The 21,602-nt window shown below is 39.1% G+C and overlaps 2 long non-coding RNA genes across 2 annotated transcripts in view; both read left to right on the forward strand.

Moving 5' to 3' along the window:
- Window positions 1-2,063: 2,063 nt before the first annotated feature.
- LOC144290102 (uncharacterized) lies at window positions 2,064-3,133 on the forward strand. The gene is made up of 2 exons (XR_013357937.1): window positions 2,064-2,509; window positions 2,892-3,133. It is a non-coding gene; the product is annotated as an uncharacterized LOC144290102 (long non-coding RNA).
- Window positions 3,134-3,389: 256 nt separating this feature from the next.
- The window catches only part of LOC144290103 (uncharacterized), a 54,629-nt gene continuing 36,416 nt past the window's right edge, over window positions 3,390-21,602 (forward strand). The window contains exon 1 of the long non-coding RNA XR_013357938.1: window positions 3,390-3,521. This is a non-coding gene — a long non-coding RNA (uncharacterized LOC144290103). The remainder of the gene's footprint in view (window positions 3,522-21,602) is intronic.

The raw sequence follows: 21,602 nt of genomic DNA on the forward strand, positions 1-21,602 counted from the left end.
GTTCTAGTCTCAGTTTTACTGCTGACTGGCTCTCTGACTTTAGGTGAATCATTTATACTTGACCGTTTGAACAAGGTCTCAGGTCTTTCATCTGTTAGCTGGAGATGGTAATATCAAGATTCTGGACAGTAAATAGGGAATAGTGTCTCAGTGCATCCTACATGTAGTGAACATTTCAAAAATGATGTCCATTGTTAATTTTTATGGATCTGTTGCCCTTGTTAGATAGTATGGTGCTCTCATCATGCTTTCCTTCACATACAAGCACGTAATATGGGGCCAGGCACATGGTAGGTACCTGATAAATATTTGAACCAAAATGAGCATTCGAGATAGAGACGGCATTTTAGGAAATGGCAGCAACAAAGACACAGAAATGGAAGTAGGGATCATCAGTGTGAACGGCAGTGGAGGAGGCAGTGGGAAGGAAGAGTCTATGAGAGATTCCTCTCATCTGATCAGAGGAAAGATTTATATAGGGGAATAAGTTATGCTGGATGGATTGTTAGGGCACAGGAAGAGGAGGACCAGGAGAAGGAGTTTGGATTTGATGTGATGGGCAACAGGGAGTCATAGTTTTTGTGAAGACGAGTGACATCACGAAAACAATGAGAAAATCGGTTAAGACTTTCATGATCCAATAGCAAATTATTTTAGATATTCCATTTAATATGACCATTTATGACTACAGTTTGCTGCCATCTTACTTGATTATAAGAGAGACAAATCAGTATTTTTCTCTTCTTCCTGAGTTTTTAAAGAAAAAATAAGCATTATTCTTTGTACTATAAATGGCCATGTGATAAGGACTCCTTTAAAGCAGTGAAAGTACTCCTTCCGAAGACATTGAAGTGTGTCTCAATGATAATGATTAATGACTTTAAAACACCCATAAATCTTTGAGGAATGAGCAAACTACTATTAGAACCATATGTTGCTCTCATTCTTCACATGGAACTTCTATGAAAGTCACCAGGAGTTCAGGGGAATGATGAAGACAAGCATATGGCACTAGATCTGAACTAAATTAATAACAGTATGAAAACACAGCTAAATTGTGATAATCCCCCTTGTTATCCAGCTTTTTTCTTTTCCAGACAGCCTCATGGTGTATAGTTAGCACCGAAAAGACACTTGTTAAATGGGGAGAACCGATGTGCGAGAAGAAGCCATGTGGCATATCTTTTGAAGCAAGCTGAAGAGGCAGTGATTTGGGGCTTCTTTGCTCAGGACCGCTATGGAGTCAGTCAGAGATCAAAAAGGAGCCTAAACCTGACTATGCTTTAGGCACTGCATCTGGCTCCATCCCACACTGTTGCCATAGTCACCCATCTCCTAGCAACAATGAACAGCATTTTCATGTCTCTTAAGTGACAAAGCATGTGAGTAAAACACATAAATGTAATTACAATAGGCTAATAATTGGAGAGGTTACCTCGTGGTTAAAGTTCACTGCGAAAATCCATACGAATCTTTGGTTTCATGATTTGATCTCTCCTGTCATGGGTTTTAATAAGAAAACACCTTGGCTCGAATTGAGGCAGCTCAACAGCGTGCTTTTGAATCTAATGACTGCAAATATCCTTATATAGACTGTGATAAAAGGGAACTTTGTTTTAAAAAGTGAAAAAGCACTTAGTTTGAATAACCTGACCGTCATTATCTGGAACTGAATAGAATGTCCTGGAGGTGGAAAAACCCTGGCCTTGGGGCTGGGAAGAAGGAATATTCCATCCTAACACACTCAGGCTCAAACAATCCATTAGCAGCCTTTGCCATGAGCAATGAGTCTCAATTGAGGTCACTAATCAGAAGCAGTAAAGACAAAATAGAGATAAAAGGGAAAGGCTACATGCGTCATGCTTGTCCTTGAGGCAAAGTTAAAAACAAACAGTGTGGCACTTCTTAGGGGATCTTTAGTTGTTTACTTCTAAATGTTTGTGTCATATTTCTAATAATCTCTATCTAAATATTCTGTCCAAAGAAATCCATTGAGATACCAGCCTCGTCTTTAAAAAAAATGTCATAGCCTTGAATCCTAATAAACCTCGCTGTTAGGCTGACCTACGTGCGTACAATGAAAATTTAGGAGAGTTTAGACTTCCCCAGAGAAGTTGCAAACAAAGAAGTCAACGCCCATTTTCATTTTAAAAAGGCATCTTGTGTATTATTGACAAGATCTATTGGCCACATCCCATGACCCACTTCCTCAGAAATAAGAATGTACATGTCATGGTATGAACACTGCTTTGCTGATTTTTGTATCAGAGCCTGTGCATTTGGTAAATGTCAACCAAAGAGACCCCCTGTGGGAAGTAGATTCTGGAATGTCACCGAGAGATTGCACTGGAGGGGAAGTAGAGCAAGGGGACACTGCCTCCCAGATGGACACACAATCCCCACACCTCGGCGGGCCAGTGTTTCCACGTTGCATACAGAGCAAGCTTAGCTGTGCTAACTGCTTTGTGAAAGGAAAATCCTCCTGAAATTAAATAATCAAAGAAGATAGGTGAGTGCTGATTTTGTGAAATAAACAGTGATTGAGGAAAGAAGAAAACCCAGCAGGACTCAGCGTGAAGCAAATTAATTCATGTTGGAGATTTACTCTCCTGAAGAAATTAAATTGCCCACTTCCTAATCAGCACAGTTCTTGGCATGCTGTTTCCCTCTCTTTCTTCCTAAATTTGTTTCATGTTAGAAACATGAATTAATGTTTAATTCCTTAATTTTTCACTCCATTATTTTTAAACTTAACAATTTGAAGCTCCGGTTCTTTGTGTGGTTCTCTGAAGCTGGGCATTCAGTGGGTCCCTTTGCCATTTATTTGTTTCGGAAAAGGAAATGCCTTTCCAGTCATCTCATTTTGTTTATTCCATTTGCCTCTGTTCCAGAAGAGAATAGAAGGAGACACCAGGGCTACTGCGTCTCTTCTGCATTGTGCACCTGAATGGCTTGGGGGAGAAGCATGCTTCATCATACTAATTTGGAATTCCTGAAGGAAAACCATATCTCAGTGTTCATTCAGCGTATATAGCTGCTCAATGTAAATACAGATTGCTGGGTTCTTTCCCCATTCTTCTCATCCTGCAGCAAAAGAAAAAAAAAAGCACAAACTGTTGTTCTTCCAGTTAAATCTGCACACAGAGGAAGATGTCAACACACATTAAAACTGAAACCACATTTGAGAAGACACGCAGAACTTTGCAAATGCCACTGCTGTTTATAGAGCTCGGAGCTGGAGGGGATATCATATGTTTTTCAATCTGTTTTTTTTTTTTTTTTACTCTTCTGCTGTCTTAAAATAAACCATATAATTCTTGTTCTTGGCCTTAGAACGTGAGTTATGCCATCAGTCTGGTGTGATTCATTTGCTAAAATATTCCGGTGATGAAGGTCTCTCCCTCCCTGTAATAACTGTTGTGGTACTGTTGGTGCCTGTGGAAGTCATTGTGTCCCTTGGAGGGCTGACAAGCAGGAAAGGGCAGCTATGTGGCACAGGCACTGGAGGATAATCAAAGCTGGTGAGATTTCATTTGAATCCTGTCTTCCTTACAGGCACAGTTGGCTGGTGGGAAAACTTCGTTGGCACCACCTGCATACCAACTTTGATTTCAAACGGTGAGGCCAGATTTCTAAAAGCAAGGTATTGGAACATGACCGTGCCTTAGAGTGGAAGCCAATATTCTACTTTGGTCTCTAAGTTGTGTACGCAAAAGCAAGTTTTGGTGAGGACTAACACGTCCAAGTGGTCTTCTTCCGCCTGTCGTATCTGGATTTGACTATTTTGCAGAAAGGCCTATTTGTGTGATATTAATACCTTTGGAGACATTAATTACAGCTTCTTGTAACCACCAGAAGACAAAAGTGCCACCCTGAGTAGCTAAAGAGCTAGGTTCCTGCCAGATATTGAAATTCTTAAAGGCAAGGGTGACACTCTTTTTGTCTCTTCATGGAAATTGAATCTGTTGCTGCTACTGTGGCTTGAAGGTGTTTTCATATTGTAAAAGATCATCCTCCAGACAAGGGATGGCTAGGAGGAGGCATCACTCAAGGAATGAACGAGGGGTGGTGAAATAAAAAAAAAAAAAAAAAACTAAGTCAGAAAAGACTTGGTCAGCATTACCAGAAAGGTTTTATATATTGGGAGGAATACCTAAATGTGTAAGGAATTTGTGATCTTTTGCAGGGTTATCTAAAAAGGGAAAGATCTCTGATTTGAAATGGTGTCTGGCTTGAGTCACTTGATGCAGTTTCCCCTATAGACCTGCTAAATGTTGTTAGAGACCCAGAAGAACTTTCTACCAAAAGCTAAGATGATCAGAAAAGCTAATGTCAGAATCGCAGATATGTTTCTAACCAATAAGAAGAAGCTAGAGCTGGATGGAGAAAAAAATAGCAAGGTTACACACTGATCCCGGCCTCCACCCACCAGAAAGTAGTTCAGGTGCTCCTCTAATGTGGGGAATTCTGTTTTTTTTTTTTTTTTTTTTTTAATGACTCTAATGCTCGTCCCTTTTTCACATTTCCATCCAGAAAGAGACAGAGGAACTAGCAGCACCCATTGAATCTGCTGATGAGGACAAGTGGAACATGGAACAAAAAGCTTTGGCAGAAAAAAAAAAAAAAAAAAAACTTTGGCAGCAATCCATGCTGGATGCTGGTATTTTTATAAACTTTATTAAATCAGAACCAGGCAGGAAAGGAGGTAGAGAATTTTACTTTGGTAGAGGAGCTCTGCTTTACAAAAATACCTCTGAGGCACTAGGATTGAGCTAACCCCATGCACATCAAAACGCTTCCCCACTGTGGATCTGAGAAGGAATGCAATCAGCATCTATGGTCTCCTTGAGGCAACAACCCTGGGCGATGTCTCCTTGTTTAATGAGGAGGAGTGTGGAGAGAGAGAAAGTTTTACTGCTTAGAGGAGAATTCCTGGGTCATGACTGATGCCAGTATGCACACGTTCAGCTTTAGTAAGTACCACCAACCGATTTCCCCATGTAGCTCTACTCCCACCAGGAGTGTATGAGAGTAGCACTTGCTCTATATTCTTGTCGACTTTTGGTATTTTCTGTCTTTTGCATGTTAACCATTCTGTAGGATGGGTAGTGGTATCTCCTTGTAGTCTTAATTTGTTTTTCCTCGGTGATTAATGAAGTGGAGCATATCTGGTGAATTAATAGGACAATTTCTGAGACCATGGAGCCAGCTAACAGCCTAGTTCACCCAGAGATAATTTCAAAATATTTAACCACCAGTAAGACAAAACATTGGCCAGTCAGAGTGAACACTGGCTTAGAGTGATGTTGTATGGTCTTGTATGCACTGGTTGTGCCATATGCTAGCTCCCAGTTGATGGACTTGTGCCAGGGTTGAGGGGTCCAAGAAGGACAGCTGGGGAGGCAGGAGAAAGCGCTCAGGGTCATAGGGCAGCAGCTATATGGAACCCATGAAGATCGTTTCAATATTTAATCAATTGCATGACCATAATGGCACATACTAGCTAAATATCAGCCATAGGTAATATATTTATATTATACCCATGTTACATATAAACATAAAATAGATGATATAAAACCATATTTTATAGGGGATGGCATGTTTTTCACAGAGACGGTTTTGCTCCAGGTCACACAACTAGTACATGCCTAAGTGCCAATCGTTTCTTTGGGCTTAGAGATGTTGCAGATCTAATGCATATTTCAAGTCCATGTCACATGTTATGTATCTGGGTTTCCATGTTTTCATGTTACGTCAACATCCCCCAATAATCAAATGAAATTTTGCCTTCTATTCCATCAGTTTTCTTTTGTGAACAGCATCTTCTGGAATCCAGGGCAGGGATTGGATATCCTGGAGTCCACCAGTCATATTCTACCAAGTAGTCTCAAAACTATCACAGTCCTCAACAGATTACTTGACTCCCCAAGTCCCTGCCCATGGGAGGCAACTGTGAGAAAATAAGCACAGATCCCACGTCCTCATCCATAAATCCTGGAACTACATGTGTTTTTAGAATTAAAAATTTTTTTTAATTAAAAAATTAATTCTGAAAAACCTCTCATGGGATTTGTGCAACATCTTAAATTCAAATGCTTAATATTTCCACAATAAAATGTATGAATATTCATACTAAGTGAGATCAATTAAATTTATAAATAGCCTCATGTCAGTTCCAGCTAAGCTCAGTTGCCAAATGAGTTTTGATGCCAAATAATAAACATATCTTTAAGGTTTCAGAATTTTTCGAATTTCATCATTGAGATAAGGGCTTTTGGAATGCTGATGGCCTGAGCCCATTTTCCCAAAAGTCAGTCATGTTCTATCCAGTAGACTAGGTAAATCAATGCCTTTGCAGTTGGTTTAATTCAATGGCAGATGCAAGTTTTGTGCAGCCTGCAACTTCATTTGCTGAGAAAAGAAAAAGAATATGAAATTACAAATAGAAAATTAGGCATGAACATGAATATTTATTTAGAATGATAAATCACAATGAATTAAATATTTTTTTTAAAAACCAGAGAACAAATATCACAAAGACATTTTTAGGTTTATGGTTTTTGCTTCTACTTGGATGGATACTTTTTTCTTAATACATTTAAATTTTGGTATGAACAGTAATTCTGAAAAAAATAATAAAAGGAGTCTGAAATTATGGAATGCACAAGAGCAAGCCGAATGTATGCTAGATTTAGTGCTATGTTGTAATGGGCCACATAATTTTGTAATCAAATTACTCATAGAATATACATTAAATAAATAAAGGTAGGTGCTTGGTCATAGAAACATTTTGCATCTTCAGGGCATTTTGTTGCCTTCATAGCATTTTTGCATGCCATTTCGTCTGGAACCTCTGGTCTTATCAGGACAATGAATTATAAATACTAATATGTGATCTAATACATCAAAATTAATAAAATGTGACTTTACATATAGCTATATTTATATTTTGAAGTATTGCTTCAGGTTTGTCCATTACAAAGTCAGAAATTCTGATAAGTTCTTTTTTGGACCATTCTATAAAAATGTGCATTTATAATAGTATAGGCTGTATTATTGATTATTTTTTCTGAGAAGAGAAAATTTCAGTTTTCATCAGTCATTGATGAGAATTGCTTATTGCAGTTCTACATGTCTGATGATGAGAAGAATTTTCTGTAGGCTAGTTTCTGGGTCTGGATTTTCAAACTTCACTTCTCAACAACTTATCTACTTAAATGACAATAAAACCTTTGTCCCTGTACCTTCCTGGAGATGAATCATCATTTAGTCATTCCTGGAAGCCATTCCTGCGTCAGAATGACTAGCAATGCCCAAACCTATGTACAGAAGTCATTGGGGGCCAGGCTAAACCCATGTTAAGTGATTTTGCACCTCAAATTTCCTTTAGCTGGATCTCACTATGCTCATGGCTACTCCAGTGCCACCAAACACCCAGGACATGTGATGGAGAGGAAGTTGGAGTGGAAAGGGGCAACAGTATTAATTGGTTGTGGTTAAAATTATTTTGCAAAATTTCAAATACAAGGCTTTACTGAAACCTGTCAGGGTCACGATGGTACCCACAAAAATGAAGGGCTCTGAAGATCGAAGTTTCATTAGTTTTACAAATATCTTCCCATCTTTCTCCTAAGGCATAGCTTAGACTGCTAGGCTGGAGGGGTTCACGTATGCGTAACGAAACATCCTAGTTGTTTCTTCTCCTTCTTCTTCTTCTTCTCCTCCTCCTCCTCCTCCTCCTCCTCCTCCTCCTCCTCCTCCTTCTTCTTCTTCTTCTTCTTCTTCTTCTTTTTCTTCTTTTTAGGTCATGAGAAATATGAACAGCTGGAGTTGAACAAATCCTTTCACAGCTATTCAGAGTTGAAATGAGTTAAATGGGTCTACCCAAAGCTTAATGCCAAACACTACACAAAGCTCTTCTGTGGGATACTGCGAAGCATTATTATTTCACTAAGAGAATGGTGCAGAGGACTTTGGGAAGTTTTTATACAATTTGTACCTTCACTCTGATTACAGTGTTCCTGTGGCAGCTACTGCCTCAGGAGAGGGGCAGTACCCACAAAGCCACTGCTTGTCCTGCCATCTCTGTCTCTGTCCACATATTACTGTATCGCACAGCAATCCTTGTAGAAAAGAAGCTAAAATGTGAGGGTACTAATGCTACAGTCCTTTTCCTTTCTGATTCTTTCAAATAGGCTTCCTGACAACAGTGCTGAAATAATTCTGTTAAAACTTCTCATTCTTTCTGTTACCAGAAGAGCTGCCTCTGTGGTTGGATCACGTGGCAAAGGCAGGTTTAGAAATACTTTACATATCATTTACATACAGCTCTTCAAAGATCAGGAAGGTGGTAGGGGAATCAGTGTCTTCCCTTGTAGACCTTGTACCTAAATCCCACACTTTAAACCATAAAATGATGGTCCAAATACTCACTGGAAACTTGGTAAATATATCATGATTTTCAAAAAGTCTTGCATTTATTAAAGTCTTTCCCTAATAAGATCCAATTACAGAAGAAGCATTTATCAGGTTATGGTTGAGAGGTCGATAAAGAAGCACAACCTCTAAAGATTTATATTTAGGTTGAGTAATAGACAACTGAAGTGTAGTTGCATAATATTCCACAATCACAGATTTAAGAAAGTTCTAAATTATGATATCAAGTTATCAAAATTATTTTGTATATAATTATACATTTAAAATAATTAACATCAATTATTAATTTATAAATTAAGAAATTAAGAAAAAGTACTTTTAGACACTTATGCAACACGTTCTGTTTTTACAGATCAAGAAGCCATGCTTAGAGCTATTTGGGCACTGCTTAATGAACCGATGGGTTCATTCAGCAAACTTTAAGGTTAGCAAGTTTTTTTTTTAAGATTTATTTATTTTTTAATTCTGAGAGACACAGAGAGACGCAGAGACACAGGCAGAGGGAGAAGCAGGTTCCCTGTGGGGAGCCCGATGCAGGACTTGATCCCAGGTCCTCAGGATCACGACCTGAGCTGAAGGCAGATGCTCAACCACTGAGGCACCCAGATACCCCAAGGTCAGCAAGTTTTAAGCCAGTTGTCTCTTGTCCATTATAATTATTGAGGAAAATACATTAGTTTTATTCTGTGGCAAAGCCAAGTATGGAGTGTTTGCTCTCAAGCCTGTATTAGTGGAACAGAAAGAGAAGAGTAAACCAGAGCTCTGCATCCTGTGAGCTTTATCTACAGTCAATATGCAAAGCGTTTATTGACACACTCTGATCTTTAGAGGGAGAAGTCGGCTCCAGCCTCCATTCTTTCTTCCTTCGCTACCTCCTAACCACAGAGTTGGAATTGCAATTTCTGAGAATGGGGTGTGGAAGAGAAGTTAAACCTTCTCTCTTCTGCAGGTCCCTTTTTCATCTGTGTCTCTTGAGTGATCCCTTTTTGGGGCCTTTTTTCTCTGCTCCTTCCCATGAGGTGCAGCGAGGTGATTCTGTACTGCTTCACCTTGGGACCTTCCTTTCCCAGCACTGGGAGTCCACTCATTGAGTGACTTGTAGAACCAAGGTAGAAGTGGCTTGGAGCATGCTGTGTACCAGGAGGGTCAAAAAGAGGCTTCAATGCTCTGGGCTTGCTGAGATGTGAGATCACCCAGAGGCTTGACACTGTAGTCTTAGCTGATAATTCAGAATTCATTTTCCTTAAGTGTCTTCCATGCACGTGCTTCTGGGGCACCCATGGTGCCAGGATTTGGGGTTTAAAAATCCTGGCCACATGTCTCTTCACTAGCACCACAGCTAATCTGGGGTGGGCATATTATTTTGGCTTTGGCAGCCCAACCTCTCCTTTCTCCTCTTTTTGTGACCAACAGCCAGTTTGGTGACCAACATTCTCAGGGTCTCTTCTTGAGTCAATAATACCAACTTTTAGATAAGAATCTGGTAACTTAGGAACTCTGAGTTATAAATGGTAAGGCAATATCCTGTTGAGAGGTTTTTGTAACAGGTCATGGCTTAACACTCCTGATTTTTCTTGAAATTTATGTGTAGTGCACAAAATAACAAATTTCAAGATTTTAAGCATCTGCAACTATGGTGTAGGAGTTTTGGAAGCCTCATCTCACTTCATAGGAGCCTCCTCAACCATGGATCGGGCTGCAGAGTGTAACACTAGGCTGCTGCTGCTGGTATAAATTATTCTGTTGCTCAGGGCTCAGGGCAACATTTTATGTAGGAGAGAATTTCATAAATGCTGTATGAAGCATGAAGGACAATGGAAAATCTACCTCCTACCTTCATCAGACATGCCATGCTGGCTATAAGCGATGTTATTGAGTAAATATCTCACCACTTACCAGTGCCTTTGTAATAAAAACACTTTGTAGCAAGCTGGAAACAAATAATTTACCTTCCTCCCTGTGGTTATTTGGTACCAGTCTGCAGAGATACAGTCATAGTGTGGAAGTGTGGAAATTACTTGTAGTCCTCAATACATTGTGGTCCTATTCTTGGGGTCCACCAGAACATGTCTGGTTTTGCAGGATACCTAGCCTGTATTGGAATTCTTTGTTCTCGACGTAAAACAATCTTGCCACTTCCAAGCAGCTCTGCAGTATTAGTTGCTGAGATAAGAATGACTCCATTTGGAATATTCCGTAAAGTGTTGCAGTCTGTATGAAATCATGACTTAAATTTCTGGCAAAATGTGAGGGCAGCCTGGCCATAACATCTGTTACTCCTCTGATGGCCAGGATTGATTCAACCAGTTTTAGTTTGGGTGACTCTTCCTGGATTTACCCAATCTAGAATTACCTCAAGGTGTGGGTTTCATGGAGAACAATGAAAATGAAGTAATTTCCCCTATATCATGGCTCCTTGAAGGTAGACCTTTGTGTGGAGAACATGAAGAACATGAACCCAGATGTGGGAAATTTCTCTATCTGTTGTTGACTTAATTGGCTGTATCCCTTCTCTACATTGCCTCGGCAGGGTTGAGTAATGTGGTCTTATAGGCTCTGTACCTACTTGCAGAAGCTTGTCAGTCAAGTCCATGTAGTCGTCAGCTCCCAGGTAAAGTCCCCCACCAGACATACCAGAGTCCTATTTACCGCCATTGCAGCAGGTCTATGGTCCTTCACCGTGGGCACTCCACTGACTGATGGTGCTATGCAGCAAGTGCCTGTGAGGCAGGCCCTCACAGAACCTGGGCTTAGGGGAACAAGAATGGTTTGGGAAAAGAATCACCTCACAGGGAATCTTTTAACTGAGTCTTAGAGTAAGTTCACTGATTGATTTGTTGATTTGTACATTTATTCACCAAATAAATATTTCTCATGTGTCACCATGCGTTAGTGTATCTAGAAGTATTATGTATGAACACTCACCCTTTTGTGGCTTCATTCTGAATTGAGAGCCCAAGTTTTCTATAACAGTGTCCATGATTAAAATGTATAAGCCATCTCTAAAACACTCATGGGTTTAAATTTGGACTTAAGCATGAAGGATTAGCCTTTCAGCTATGCTCACACTCTCCGAGCTTTGATTTTATGCCTCCAACTAACATATGGATGGTCATGAATATCAACTCCACATTCTCATTACTTGCCTGGGAATGAATCAGTGTGTGTGGGGAGAGGCCTTTAAAAATTATGATGATGACAGGTGAGGGAGAAAAGTTGAATGATCAAGTTTGTATTTAACACATTTGAAAAGACTTGGAAATCACTAGGGAATATTTCTGCTCTCAGCTCTACTTCTAGGTAAGTACAAGATGTGTCTTGGGTATGGGTGAGGTAATTGCTCTAGAAGATCAGGGCATTGCTCTGTGCATTGTAGCATTCAGAGCTATGATATGCTTCAGTAAGCTGAAATTGTAAAGAAAATTGTTAAAGGGAACCAAACGCTTGGCCCCTGGAATCAGATAATCACATTGATATGAAGGATGGATGAACTAAAAAAAAAGAGAAGAATTAGAATGATTTTGAACTATTACTTGCTGGATGCAACATTCCCCAGCTATTTCAGCTTGCTTCTAGCCCCCTCCGTATGCCCTTGCTCCGTCATGAATTCCAGTCTCTCAATCTGCCTGAAAAAGGGTAGAACATGATGTGTATCTAAGTACAGCACGAGGTACTAATAACAGCTTTCAACTAGACGTTTGTTTTGCTGTACATCTTTTGGTGGCGGAGGCTTAGAAGTTTTAAAGCACCAGGCAAATGTGACTAACTAATATGTGTAAACATGTGAAATTTCTTGAGACTTTGGCAAGGCACCATAACTGCTGTAGATCTCCTGCCCCATGTGTGAATGAATTTAATGAATGAGAGGAGGCTTAAACTAAAGTGCCACCAGGGACCTAGCATTTGATTGAATCTGGCTTAAAATAAGAATAGGGGATGGTGGGGAGTGTGGTAAACCAGAAATATGCATTTTAAACTACCCATTTGGATTCAACAGATACGTGATTAGGTTGCCAAATTGCTATAAAAGTTTCTAAAAGCTGAAGCTCAAATTCTGTAGTTTTTGCCAACCAATACCAGTTCATGGGCTGACAACTAGCCTGTTGGTGAAACTAATTGTTAAGAATATTGAAATTTGGAAGTTTTTTTTTTTTTAAGATTTTTATTTTTTATTCATGAGAGACAGAGAGAGAGAGGCAGAGACACAAGCAGAGGGAGAAGCAGGCTCCATGCAGGGAGCCCGACATGGGACTCAATCCTGGGACCCCAGGATCACGCCCTGGGCTAAAGGCAGGTGCTAAACCACTGAGCTACCCAGGCATCCCTGGAAGGTTTTTTTTCTTTTAAAGATTTTATTTATTTATTTATTTATTTATTTATTTATTTATTTAAGAGAGAGAGAGAGAGAGAGAGAGAATGAGAGCACAAGTGGAATTAGGGGGCTGGGGAGAAAGCACAGAGGAAGAGGGACAAGCAGGCTCCCTGCTCAACAGGAAGTCTGGACATGAGGCTCTGTTTCAGGATCCCCGAACCAAAGGCAGGCACTTGACAAACTGAGCCACCCAGGTGCTCCTGAAATGTAGAAATTTTAAAAATACGTACAGACCAGATGGACTCTAAATTCAGGCAAAATTTGAGCTGCAGTCTCCAGTTGTGACCTCTGAGTTAGGTAATGACTGGGGAACTTGTACTTTCTTATGCTCCTTACTTTGGTCTGTCTTTCCTGCACTGTGAAAACCTGGCTGAAGTCTTCATGCTAAATCTCCCTTATGGCCTGTATTCAACACCTCATGCCACTCCAGACTAATCTTGTATTTTTTAAATAATTCATTTAACTTTTTCCATCTTGTAAAATCTGAAAATACAGTGACATAATTTCCTAACTTACTGGCATTTATTTATTTAAGCACTCATATATAAACATTCTTCTAGGAAATCTCTTCAAATGGAATCTCCATAACTCTTAAAATCCAATACGGTGGGTAGAACTGTAGTTTTACTGTATAATTTTAGGTCATTGTTTTAATATAATCTAGCCATGTCCTAAGGGGCTGATACATAGGGCTGGTTATCAGTCAGTTTTCAAGAAAATGGTCTCAGATTACTTCTGAGGTAAAGATTCTGGATTTTTGTCTTGGAGGCAGTAAGGAGCCATTGCAAGGTTTTAAGCAAGACCATTAGAGAATCAGATTTATTTTGTAGAAAAGGTCATTATGGCAGCCATTTGGGCCATGGACTTTTGAGGGGTGGGGAGATAAGAAACCAGGTACCGTAAGAAATAAAACATTGATAGTTTGATGGAAGTATAAATGTATACAGTGTATACAGTCTAAGAATAATAGGTAAAAGAAAAGAATTTTAAGATTTCACTTAAAACACTTGAAATCTAGCAATAATACAGTTGTGTTCACTATATTTAGCTTATGAAATCAAATCAGAAAATTTGCTTGTCCCAATTCGCTTTCAGGGTTTAAGAGATGGAGGCATCTACATGAGGAGTTAAACAGATTTTTATAAAGTACAGGCTAAGTCTAGAGTGGCATTAGAATCTTGGACACTGTTGCAATAAAGTAGGCAAAATAAGGTGCTGGCAGTGGAGATGGAGAGGAGAGAATGGGGTTGACAGTTCAAGTACCATTAAAGAGATAGAATCAATAGGATTCAGGTTTTAATTGGATGTGAGGGTTGAAGGAGAGGGAATGTCAAGCATACATTCTGGCGTGGGCAACTACGCGTATAATATTGCCCATTAGGAAGATAAGGACTGGAGGTGGAGGAACAGATATGGGGAGGGGCTGGAGAAGATGAAGTATTAATTTGGGATACGTTAAACTAGAGGTAACTGTTGGACGCTGAAGTAAGAATGTCCTGGGGCAGTAAGATATACAGCTTTAGAACTCAGAAAAGAAATTTGAACTGGAAGATTATTCTAGGAGTCATTAGCTTCTGATGATGGTCACCGCCATAAATTTGGATGAGATCACTTATTTTATGAGTAAATGTTGCGTGAGAAAAGCAGAAGGCTAAAGATGCAACCCTGAGGAACATAAATAATACTCTTGTTCAGGAAGGCTGTGCACTATGGTAGCTCTTTGGAGCCTAGCTTCCCCCCTACTAGCTTGGGTGAGTTACATAACCTCTCTCTCTTGGTTTCTCATCTATAAAATGAGGGTAAATATTATCTACCCTTAGGATAGTTAAAATGATTATAGGGATAATTAGAAATAATGTAATGTTCCTATGTTAGTGCCAAGGCTATCTATCATCATTATCTTCTAAATGATTGTCATCACTACTAATCGAGATCTTTAGAACTGGGTGGCGAGATAGACCAACGAGCCTGTGAGTGAAGACAAAGATCCTGACTAGAGGAGACTCTTGAGTTTTGGTGTTTGAACCCTGGAGTATCCATTTTGGGCACTCAAAACTTCTTCTTCCACTAATTACTATTTTCCGACCAGTTTAGGATAGTTAAAGTGACAGGATTTATATATATATTTGCAAGGATTTTATTTTCTTTTATTTTGTATATTTCTTTTTGGAGTTCAATTAGCCAGCATATAGCATATCACCCAGTGCTCATCCCGTCAAGTGCCCCCCTCAGTGCCCGTCACACAGTCACCCCAACCCCCGCCCACCTCCCCTTCCACTACCCCTTGTTTGTTTCCCAGAGTTAGGAGTCTCTCATGTTCTGTCTCATTCCCTGACATTTCCCACTCATTTCCCCTCCTTTCTATTTTTTTGTTTTTATTTTTTTTATTATTTTATTTTATTTTTTTAATTTATTTTTTATTGGTGTTCAATTTGCCAATATATAAAATATCACCCAGTGCTCATCCCGTTAAGTGCCCACCTCAGTGCCCGCCACCCAGTCACCCCCACCCCCCGCCCACCTCCCCTTCCACCACCCCTAGTTCGTTTCCCAGAGTTAGGAGTCTTTCATGTTCTGTCTCCCTTTCTGATATTTCCCACTCATTTTTCTCCTATCCCCTTTATTCCCTTTCATTATTTTTTATACTCCCCAAATGAATGGGACCATATAATGTTTGTCCTTCTCCAATTGACTTATTTCACTCAGCATCATACCCTCCAGTTGACGGGAAATATATTATCACACTTTCATCTACATAGTTTCCAAGAAAGACAAAAAATTTCCTGGAGATCATCACAGGACAAGTATTATTTATCGAGGACAGAAAAGCATTCTCTCTCTATAGGATACAAAAGAACGTACAGGGTAGAGAACTTGTTTAACTTCTTTTTCTTGGCAAGTTGGGGACAGCCCCCCAATCAATATTCTCCTTTCTTCTGATATTTATCATCTCAATGAATAAATATTCATTCATTATTCTCCTAGACATACAAGCGAGAAACCTTAGAGTCATCCTTAGAGTATGGGCAGTAAAGAGAAATAATCTAACAAATTTAAGAACAGCCTCCCGAACAAAACCATGGCATGGTTCTTGGTCAGGATCCTTGTGAACCTTGTGAATTTATAGCTGAATACATAAGCTACAACTCGATATTGTGGTAGACAGCATTCTTCTTGCTTACCCTCACCTTTTAGGCAGTCTGCGACTTTGTGGACCTGTCATAGCATGTCTCTAGGAAAAAAAAAATAGGCAAAATTTATATTTTCTTCTATCATATTAAAACAAAGGCTTGTGGACGTGCGATGATGTAATTCACTGAAATGAAAAGTTCTAGGAAAAATGACCAGCCTTATCAATCAAAAGACAAATATCTCGCTTGATGCACAGAATTTTGAATGCTTCCTAATAGAAGGCACTGGCTTTGTATTGGAGCCTGATGAAGTCACTTTTCACAAACCAGCCCTTGTAGTACCTGACAGATAGAGGGTAAGCGCATGCTTGGGCACTTCTTCAGGGGCAAGCCAGTCAATTTCACATGCAGGAGTCAGGAATATTTATGAATATTTTAAAAATGTAGTAATCAGACTTAGGTGGATTGAGTCATGCAAACGTTTTCACTACTCAAGAATATCTGAAAAACTGGGATCCCTGTGTGGCGCAGCGGTTTGGCGCCCGCCTTTGGCCCAGGGCGTGATTCTGGAGACCCGGGATCGAATCCCACGTTGGGCTCCCGGTGCATGGAGCCTGCTTCTCCCTCTGCCTGTGTCTCTGCCTCTCTCTCTCTCTCTCTGTGACTATCATAAATAAATAAAAAAAAATTAAAAAAAAAAAAAAAGAATATCTGAAAAACTTGTTGGAGATTCAGGGATAAACCCCACAGTTGTTTAGAAAATAAGACCTTTAGGAAGATGAACAGTATTGGATTTATTCTGCCTAAAGCATGAAAAGCTACTGAGAAGTTTAATAACTATCTGTTTCTATCTTCATTGCTTCTACAGGTCAAAAGTGTGATAGATGCCTGTATGAAAAAATTCAAGTAATAAATGTATATGTGGACAGGAGCCCCTATTGTCCCCCAGCAACAATCATCAATAATATATATATTATTTCACACTGCCTCACCATGCCCCACCATCCATATATTAATAAAGCTCTTCATTAGTACTGATATTCAAATCCAAAGCTTTTCATATTGGTAAGGGAGGAAGGGAAAGGAGAAAAAAAAAGGTGTTTTAATTCCTCCAGAGCTGGAGATAACAGTAAACTTCCATGACCAAAGACATACTGGGTCAGCAATGAGGACAAAAATTTGCGTCTCTAAGCATGTGAAGAATGCAGATTCCTTCCTATTCCTTACATTTCCACATTTAGTGCAGAGGGAAGGGTAGCGTTCATACCAACTGGTAGATTCCAAGTCACACCTTGGCACATGTTTCGTTGGCTAACCTCACCCCCATCCAAACCCCCATCTCTACTGTTCCCCTGTCAGAGGCTAGAAAACCACATACTCATTTTGGTCAGAGGGGGCCAAAAACTGTATTTTAAAGTTTGCTTCTAAAAATAAAATAAAATAAAATAAAATAAAATAAAATAAAATAAAATAAAATAAAATTTGCTTCTCTATAGGTTAAATGCATTTTGTATAAGCTACTTTTCCTCTTCTTCCTATATTGAACATAGCAAGATCTGAAACTGGAGGGTCTCTCTTGAGATCATGGTGGAGACCAACACATTCAAGATACACAGCCAGGAGACAGGAAGAGCCTGGACCCTGGACAATATTTTTGAGTAGCAAAAAATAATGCCAGAACAACATAACCCTGGGTGTGTGGGTTGTGGAAAAATAACACTAATTTGTTTAATCCACTGTCATTTGGGATTTCTGATACTGGTAGCTGAAAGCTCTCCTAACTGATACCATGTTAGACCCATTTCTGTTATTTGCCTGGACAATAAGGGTTAGATAAAATCCCAGTGTCAGTATCTTTAGGGATTGGTATCAGGTTTCTTATAGGTCCAAGAAACAACAAGTAAAATCTACAGTTAGAAACCTGTTAGAGAGTGGTGACAATTCTTTTCTTAGATATCCTGCCACCTTACGGACACACCTCAAAGACAAAATTATCTTAGAGCTATCTCAGAATACATATCAGAGATGCAAGGGCCAGTATTTGTTCAGGGAACCGGAATGGCACCCATTCTAGGTTGGGAAGTGCTAGGTTGGAACTGGCACCAAAAATCACTATTTCTAACAGAAGCATTCACCTAATGAACATAAAATGGAAGAATTTTGGCTTTTGTTTATAGTATGAGTCTATTCTGTAGTGGTTAAGAAAAGCAGATTATGAGATTACATTGCTTGGTTTTTTATTCTATCACTTCCCAGCTATGAGTCCTTGGGTGAACTAAATCTCTTTGTATCTCTGTTTCCTAACATGCAAATTGAGCAGAATAATAGTACCTACTTCACAGGATTTTCACAAGGATTAAATGAAGTTGATAAGGGAGAGCTTGGTTCTTGTCTCACGGAGTCGAAGAATGAATCTCGTGGACAACAGAGAGTGAGCAAAGCGATAGAAGTTTATTAAGCAGAGATACAGAGAAAGCTCTCAGGAGTGAGAGGGGTCCCGCCAGGGTGGCCACTGAGGGCTTTTATGGTCTTTTGTAGGAAACTGACTGGGGAACTTGGTAAATTTCTGTCAATATCAGGATGGATATTTAGAACAAACATGGTGGACTGGTAACTCTCCCAATAACAAACAAGATGTCCTTCTACATATCATGAGCCCAAACAAGGTGCACCCTTCTCTCTGGATAACATCTCCTCCATAATGTTTCCCACATCTGGGATTTCTGTGGGCCTACTCAGGGAGCCCATGGCCTTGAAATTCTTGTGCCATCTTGGTTTGAGCAGGGACTATTGATAACACCTTAATGACATATTTCTTTGTTGTCTGGTGCTTTCTGTGATTACTTAGGAGCCACTGAAGGGGGCAACTCCCTAATATTTTGCAGCTAGGAAGCCAGGTTTATATTTTTCTGTTTTTATCTCTTATCTCTGTTTTTTTGGGATGAATAGGAGCCTGACTCTGGGCCTTTCCCTTATCCTTCCCTGCCTAGCTCTATCTGCCCCTAACTCATTCCTACCTCAAAGTGATACATATAAATTTCTTAGAAAAAATGCCAGATCCTCTGAAACTGGTGGATCTACATATAAGACTGTTGTTGCTTAGTGTGGTGTCTGTCACATAAAAAGTTCCCCAAACATGAGCTGTTACTCCATTTAATGTATTCTCCCCAAATTTTCCATATAGTATTGTGGGAGGTCGTATATAAAAATATTTAAAAATCATGCCAAGGCTATTTTTTGGAGTGCTCTTCTTACATTTTTGCAGTAAGCTGAATTAATACTTTTATAGATAATTGCTTCTGCTCTGTCTTCATATAATCTCTTTGTTCTTTTAAAACATATCTACAATATAGTTTAGAGGGTACCCTGGATATCTTTCTACTTTAGACAATTTCAGCCTGAACTCGATTTACTCTGACTTCCTTACCCAAGGGCTTAGCCATAGGTGCTTTGTGGGCAGCCAGTAAATAGGAGAGCCATATAAATTGTCTAAACTAGGACATTCTTGATAGATAAAGAGAATGCTAGTAATAAAGGATCAGGATTATAGGAATAAACCTGGTTATGTGGTCCTTAAATGACTCCCTCCTTTCAGATTTAGTTGTTTTAGGGAATCCCTCTAAGCTCTGTCCACCCACAATCTTACAGACCCTTCTGTTAGCTTCCAGCTTCTGAAGGACAAATTTATTTCGCCTGGGTTTAGGAAGTTTCAGAATAGGGATCATTTGGCGGAGACAGAAGCAAAGCTTCGTACTGCACCACAGGGAATGTCCTTTCTGGAAAGACATAACAAAACAGCTAAAAAATATATATACATAGTAATATTTTCATTTGCTTTGTAAACTTTTCAGAGTGTTTTAACTCCCCGTTTGCAAGGTCCCCTTGAAGCTGTTGTTCAGTTTGGTCTACTATAACAAATACTGCAGACTGGGTGGCTTAAACACCTTACATTACTTCTCTCAGTTCTGGAAGCTGGGAATTCCAAGATCAAGTGCTGGTAGATCCTGTGTCTGGTGAGGACCACCTTCCTGGTTTGCAAATGGCTGTTCTTCCCATTCTCCCTGCACTCTCACATGGTGGGGCGAGAGAGAGAGGGAAAGCTCTGTTGGGTATCTTTTTATAAGGGCATTAACCCCATTCATAGGGCTCCATACTTATGATGTAATCATCTCCCAAGGGCCCATTTCCTAATTCCTTCACCTTGAGGGTGAGGATTTCAGCATATAAATTTTGGGAGGACCCAAACAATCAGTCCACAACGTTGGCCTTATTTACTTCTTGATTATTCTATGCACAAACACCTTGACCCAATCCAAAATATTTTATTTATTGTTCTGCAAACACAGTGCTTGTATTTCTATTTCTAACCTTATAGACATGTGCTGTCTGTGTGCAATACCCTCTCCCATAAAATATGCTATTCTCATAAACTTATGTATATGAAACACAGAAATAATACATTGCCACTATTTGTCATCATAATTAAATCATATGGCAACATAAAGGCTCTCCCAAATGACCAAATTAGGTTAAGATTTCTTCATCTCTCATAGTAAGTCAAACTTATCGTATAATTTCTTAAGTTTTCTTAGCAAATTGGGTTATGATCCTATAACTATAAACACGATGGTGTCTTCTCCTTTCTTCTTGCAGAAGATTACATTTCAGAAATTTTTGATGTCTTTATGTTGGAATTTATTATTCAGAAGGCAAAAGTAAAGATGTTGTTACTATTGAGATAGTGAGTAGGCAGTGATAAAAATAAAAATAATCTGTGTGATTTTACCTCATTAAGAGTATTCAGTATAGTTATGTGTATATATTATATGATTTCAATAGCAACAATAAATCTTATCATATAATTGAATGGATGTGAGGCCAAAAAAAGGAAGAGGAGAGAGGAGAGCCTGGAGCTCATAACTATTCTATTAAACTGAAGCCCTGGGGGTTGGAAACTGACTTACGATGGAAAGGAGAGCTTTTTTTGACTGTACAGACTCACAGAGTGCTACATGATTGCATGTAATAATTTATTTAGTCAGGTTTCCCCTGTCATTAACTCTGTTAATGAATCCCCTGTCATTAACTCTGTTTCATTTTAAGGTTTCTCAAAATGTTATTATAATCATGTGTTGAATCTTAGATTTTTTTTCTCTGCCTATTGAGATGACCAGATGGTTTTTCTTCTTTAATATGTTGATATGTTCAATTGCAATACTAGGCTTTCTAAATCAAACCATCTTTGCACTTGTGGAATAAGCCTAATTTAGTCACGAGTATTTTTTTTTTGTCAGTTTGCTAATGTTTATATATCCATGTTTATAAAGGAGATTATCTTGTAACTTTGTTTCTTGTGCTGTCCTTATCTCGATTTTTTTAAAATTAATCACTGATTCTTCTCCAGGTATTTGCAGTGGTTTTAATATCATTGATTAGGCCAACGACTTTAACTTCTAACTATATAACATTTGAGAAACTGTTCTTAGAATTCAGAATGTCACAGGAGTGATTAGAATGTGTTATTATATTGCTATTAATTAATAAGGAAGAGTCAAAGAGCCCCAGATCTAAGAGAACTAAAAATTAAAACGCCCAGCCTCTCTGATTCTCACTCTGACACTTGTTTATTAATTGTGTGGGCTTGAGTATAACAGAATTTTTAA

The sequence above is a fragment of the Canis aureus genome, chromosome 2 (genome assembly GCF_053574225.1).
Source record: "Canis aureus isolate CA01 chromosome 2, VMU_Caureus_v.1.0, whole genome shotgun sequence".
NCBI classification, from domain to species: domain Eukaryota; kingdom Metazoa; phylum Chordata; class Mammalia; order Carnivora; family Canidae; genus Canis; species Canis aureus.